Source organism: Lontra canadensis, unplaced genomic scaffold (assembly GCF_010015895.1).
Source record: "Lontra canadensis isolate GAN:19392208 unplaced genomic scaffold, GSC_riverotter_1.0 scaffold16, whole genome shotgun sequence".
Taxonomy (NCBI): domain Eukaryota; kingdom Metazoa; phylum Chordata; class Mammalia; order Carnivora; family Mustelidae; genus Lontra; species Lontra canadensis.
In genome coordinates, this window is record NW_022631010.1 from 18042103 (window position 1) to 18048102 (window position 6000).

Here is a 6000-nt window from a genome sequence, read left to right on the forward strand (position 1 = left end):
CAAGGTACACTTTAAGAGGCTCTGTAACTTCCATTTTTACATTCTCAGAATGCTTGCTTTTGGAATCCAACCATTCTGTAAGAAGCTCACCTCTACTATAGAATGAGGAAGACTCCATGGAGAGAGATTCTGGAAACTGAGAGGCCATTTTGGGTGTTTTGGTCCCAGTGAATACCACCTTACCACCTGGAGCAGATAAACTGCCCAGCTGACTCTAAGCCTATAGGAACATGAAAAATGATAAACCATTTTGTTTTCAGCCACTAAGTTTTAGGATGGTTTGTGATGTAGCAACAGGTAACTGGAAAGGTGGGGTTTTGTAGAATATCTCCCAATATAAATGTTTAGAAAGAGAGATAAATTATAATAAAGAAATGTTTAAATACACAGCTCAACTGACATGAAAGCAAAGGTGTCAGAAATAAAGAAGAATTTGAAAGCCAAAGCAGTAGTGTAGTGAGTTGAACATGCAGTAACCCTAAGAGCTGCTGATTGGTCATGGATACAGAGATAAGCCCTATGGCTAGATCCTTGCATTCTAATGCCCACCTGGGACCTAGAGCCATTCAAGGGGAGATATGAAAACTGATACATTTACATAGATAAGTCTGGGATTCCCAGCTGAAGATGTTAACAGGGAGACTTCTGTCTGCCCAGAGTGCGGTGAGGGGAAGGAAGAAGGCTCCTATGATAGCTAGAAAACACAAACGTACCATGAATTTGAAATGCAAACTTATGCCACCCACAGTCAGACAGCAATACGCAGACTGTATATTTAATAGTTGATTAGAAACCAGTATCATTCCTGCTCTAGATAACAAATGGAAAAGTAAACCTATCACTTGGAATTCCCATGGAAGAAAAAAATTCTCTGAAGATGAATTCACAATTTTAAGACTTACAAAAACACACGATGAAGTGATCTACCATGAGTGAAACTCAATGGGTGGAATGACATGATGTAATTAGCATTATGAAAACGAGAGAGTAGAAAATTCTGAAGATTTTATAAGTACATTTAAAAGAAAATAAAGATAAAAAGCACATATAAAACTGTAAGAAAAGGGTAACACTATGAAAAATTAAGAACAATTTGAAAAAAGCCAATAAACATGTAGTGATATGAATGACACATGAGGAGACATGGGGGCAGGAAGGAGAATGATCAATGTGTTTGTCTTCAGTACATATTCTAAAAGGAGATAGTAGATAGTATTTGAAAGATAATTTCTGAGAATTTATCAGAAATTGATAGAAGTCCGTGAGTTGTTTTTTTTTTTTTAACATTTTATTTTTTTATTTGACAGAGAGAGATCACAAGTAGGCAGAGAGGCAGGCAGAGAGAGAGGAGGAAGCAGGCTCTCCACAGAGCAGAGAGCCCGATGCGGGGCTCGATCCCAGGACCCTGGGATCATGACCTGAGCCGAAGGCAGAGGCTTTAACCCACTGAGCCACCCAGGTGCCCCTTTTAAAAAAAAAAAAAAAATTATTTATTTAAAAGTCCATGAGTTTTTAAGTTAAAAGAAGAATAATAAGTCACAAGACAGACATGTTTAAAATAAACCCAACACAAGCATTGCAGAACACTAGAGAGAATGAGAAAAAAAAAAAAAAAAAAAAAGGGAAACAATTAAAGGAAAAGGAGAGTTAACCTACAAAGAAATAAGTATGGCATAGACAGCAGGCTTCCCAACATCTAGAATTTGGTTCAGGAGACAGTGGAATAATTCTGAGTGTTCAAACATGAATAAAAACAATTGTCAGTATAGAGTTCTATAGTCAAGTTTCACTATCATTTAAGAAGATAAAAACTGCCATTTTTCAGGAAAAAAAGAAAAGTTTGTTCTTCACATACCCTTTCTTTAAAAGCTACTAAAGGATGCACAATAGTAAGAAGAAAACTGAATCCAGAGGAAAGTGGTAAGGTGCAGGAAACAACTGTAAGCCAAGGAAAATGATAAACACAAAGGCAAATAAAAATATATTTTGATTATAAATTTATAATAGTAATTAGTGGGTGGCTAAAAACAGGGTAAAACAAAATTACTACTTATGTGCTATTTATAATACACAAAGTAATACTAAATACTTTCTATTATGCGTGTTATTTGTGAATATATATTTGTGTAAAAATATAAAAACATGCAAGATGATCCACACTTATCAGGGTTTGGTAATCTCTGGGAAGGAAGAGAAATAGTTTTAACCCATCGATAAATTAAATTAATTTATTTGTAAATACTTTAATTTACCTATAGTCTTTTATTTTTGAAAAGTGAAAGATCTCAAGGAAATTTGAAAAATATTAGCACTTAGGGAATATATCCTAGGTATGTTATACTGTTTGTAGTTTTCTTTTTGTTTGCAATTTTCATTTTTAAAATTAAAATTTATAATTGTATATCTATGTATAAGAGATTCAGAAAAATACCATAAAGAAATATTCCATAATATTAACTGCAGAAGTTATCAACAATGGAGGGAGTACGTAGGATTTTTTTTCTTCTCATCTACTTTTGTCTATTTTAAATAGACACACACACACACACACCTCAAAGAGTACTTTAAAGATTCATAGGAACACCAGAGAGAAAATTAACTCGGAGATCATCTGCTTCAGTTCTTCCGTTTAGACACGTAGTAATTTATATGGTGATAGAAATCAGATCAGTTGCTTGTTCCAGCAGGAGCTAATAGTTGGAAGGTGAACTTTTGAGGTAATGGCAATGTTTTATATCTTGATAGTGGTGTGGGTTAAATGAATGCCTTTGTTTATACAGACTGAGGTAGGCTTAAGATCTGTGTATTTCCTTCTATGTGGATTATACCACATCTTCTAAAATCTAAAAAGATAAAGACTATCTAAGACACAGTGTCTTCTCCCAAGTGGGGAACACAGCAGAGACTTAATAAAACCTCAAAGTGGTGGGACAGCCATCAATGACTTCAGCAGGTCAGCATTATGCAAATTGTCACCATTATTCCTGTGTCGAGCCCTGGAAACCAGTGTGTGTGAACGGACCCTAGAAAGGAGGACTCATCAATCCAAGATTAGGTATTTCAAAGAATACTTTGAAGAGTTGAGTTAATCACCCCATCAGTGGAAACAAGTCATCAACGTAGCATACATTTATTAGCTGTGATTTATGTGCTCTTTAAAGATACCCTGTGCAAGCAATTACAGCTCCAGTATCCAAAGTTCTTTGATAGTCAGAGAAGATATTCCTAGGCTTGTTTGAGGGGTACAAAACATTTAAATGACTGTGTTAAAAAGATATTCCTTGTTAAATCTACGAAATCTGTGATCTTTCATCTAACAAATGGTTTCTCCTTGTCTTTGCCAGGGGCACAAGATGAAGCAAAGGAACAAAGAAATGGAAGTCAACCGTGGTCCTAGGCATTGCAGGCCTCTCCTGGCCCTTGGGGGGTGGGTGTAAGAAGACAGGAGTGCAAGCTGTGGAGGAGAGGGGTGTTGGGGGGGGCAAGTCCCACGGAAGGACAGGGAATCCTTTGCTCTAATTGCTCCAGCTGCATTATGTTCTATTTACCTGCAGAAAAAAAGAAAGAAAAAAAAAAAAAGAAAAAAAGAAAAAAAAGTTTCCTTGAACTTGGCAAAGGGCCCCACGTCAATGTGTCTTTCAGGCACTATCCCTGTAATTTCTTTTTTTTTCTCTTTAGCGACTTTTCCCAGGGTCACAGTGGCACAGTTTAACACTCACAGGTGTATCCTGGTCCCTGTCTGCTTTCTTGATTATGTCACAAAGCTGGTCGATGCAGTGGTTTCTTCAAAGAAAGAGAAGATGATTGTTGGTACACTGCAGGCTAAATTTCAGGAATCCTCAAGCCCAAGATCAGTATAATCCACAAAGGAGGCAGGAGAGAAAATGGGCAAAATGCTCAGAAATCACTTGGAAAAAGGTCAGGGCAATGAATTGAAAATGGCATTATATTCAGGGATTCCCAAGGTACAATTCTGTTCCATGTGGTTAATGAAGAACGTGGAAGGAGGATTTCATCCAGGGCAGAATGTAGAGGCGTTACCCTGAAGGCACGGCCCCCCTACAGCCAGCGGGGGCTTTCCCTTCCCAGCCAGGACTGCAGGTGCATTCTTTGACCCTGACCTTTGCAGATCTCCCCAGGTTCATGAGGTCTTTACTGTGTGCTTCTGCATAGAGCCCACCGAGTGAGATGTGACTCTTTGGGACACAGTTTGGAAGGGATGACACTCTTCGAGGTGTTTTAGTTGAGAGAGGGGGGCTGCTGCATTTAGAATCCAAACATATGTCTATGAATATTAAAAGTTCTACTTGAAATCTCTTGTTATATATACACTTTTCATAAAAGAGCCTCTTGTCTTTACCCAAGGTTTGAGGGCCCACAGATAGATTCTCATTTGAAGTTAGAGGCAATTGGAGGTCTTGCTTGCAGTTCTGGCTTGCTTTTAAATAGTCTGCTTTGTTCATGCCAAATCCAAAACTACTTTGATAGCCTGTCCCCACTCCTAGAAATCCCTTGATTATGGCCTTGAAGGGGAGCAGCAGCATTACTAAGCCAAGATTCCAGTGGTACAATGGGCACAGGGGATGAGCGGCCAAGGAGGAAGTCAGAAGTTGTCACAGATGTCTATCCCAGAGATGACATCAATAGTGACCCACACGAGGCAAGATGCCTGCTTCCCACAGCTTCCCTAGGTTCTAAGAACAGTCTATTTTTTTCTGAGGAAACTGATATTGCTTCTTGCATATCTCGTCAAATCCACCTTCCTTAAAAGGTCTTTAGAACTGTGAGTTATTTATATATATAAATATATAAATATATTTTTTAGTGGAGGGAGAACAGTAATAGATCAAATTGGGTATTTCTAAAATCAAAGGGCGTTCTGTTTTCTAAATATTCCATGGACTTCTTCAGTTTTGCTCTTTCCTCTATGGAAAATCCACCTTCTTCTCTTTCTATGAATTTTGTTTCAGCCCTTTTGGAATTTGTTGCCCCTCTGGATGGCTTCTTTGATATATTAGAATCATTAGCAAGTTAGATTTCTGCATATGTGGTATGTTCTAACATCCTGTATTTCAAAAAAAAGAAAGAAAGGAAGGAAGGAAGGAAGAAAACAACTGCTTATCAACCTAACAGCAATGATTTTTAAGGGACCTCATGATTTTGGAACATGGCCATTTCTCTTTCTGCTGTCATTTTACAGTTCGGTATAGAAATGTATATGTCTCCTATTGCCATGAAACATGGCTTTCTAGAAAAACAAGGGAAAGTCCCATTTTAAGTGATCCATGAAATGATGCCATACACATCCTGAGAGTTTCTGTATTTTTTGTCATCCTTATAACTTAATTGAAAGTTGCCGTCACTCTGTGAAGGACTGGACAAGGAGTGCTAAGAGCACATTTTCCAGGGACTCCCACATGTTAGTGCTACTCATGCCCAGGAATGAGTTACAGCTGAAAACAACATGACGGAGACAAGCGGGGTGGGGACTACTTAATGGACAATGATGAAAAAAAACCAACGTCCCCATTAGGACCCGTGAGGACTGGAATTATTTCATTCAGGGTGTTCTCTTTATCATCCACGACAGCCATTTTTATTCCTTCATTTTAAATGCGGGTAGGGTAGGAATAGGGTAGGGAGTTCTCTGCATGAGAACTTCAGGAAAAGGAAAGAAATCTTTGAGATCAAAATGAAGAAAATGAGGCATCAGTCTCCTAGCCCCACTCCTTAATTTGTTTAAACTTTATAATTACATTGGGTTTTCATTTTTGCCTTGTTATGCCTTTTGGTTGCTATTTGGTTATGAGATTTTATCCTTAAACAATGAAGTCACTTTGCATTTCAATAGTAAGAGATTAAAAATCTACCTGTTGGCCAGATGGAGGACACCTCAACACAGGAAACCCTTTTTTCCCTGGCACTGTCATTGAACAGGCTATACAGTGGAAAATTTGAAAGGCAGATTGCTTGTCCTGCACATGAATCCTGGATGTCAAT

At 38.0% G+C, this 6000-nt stretch overlaps 1 protein-coding gene across 1 annotated transcript in view; it reads left to right on the forward strand.

Annotated features, from left to right (window-relative positions):
* MACROD2 (mono-ADP ribosylhydrolase 2) overlaps positions 1–5082 on the forward strand; it is a 1923023-nt gene extending 1917941 nt beyond the window's left edge. Inside the window, exon 19 of the mRNA XM_032859215.1 lies at positions 3345–5082. The gene's annotated coding sequence lies outside the window, so the exon portion shown is untranslated. The remainder of the gene's footprint in view (positions 1–3344) is intronic.
* Positions 5083–6000: the final 918 nt, after the last annotated feature.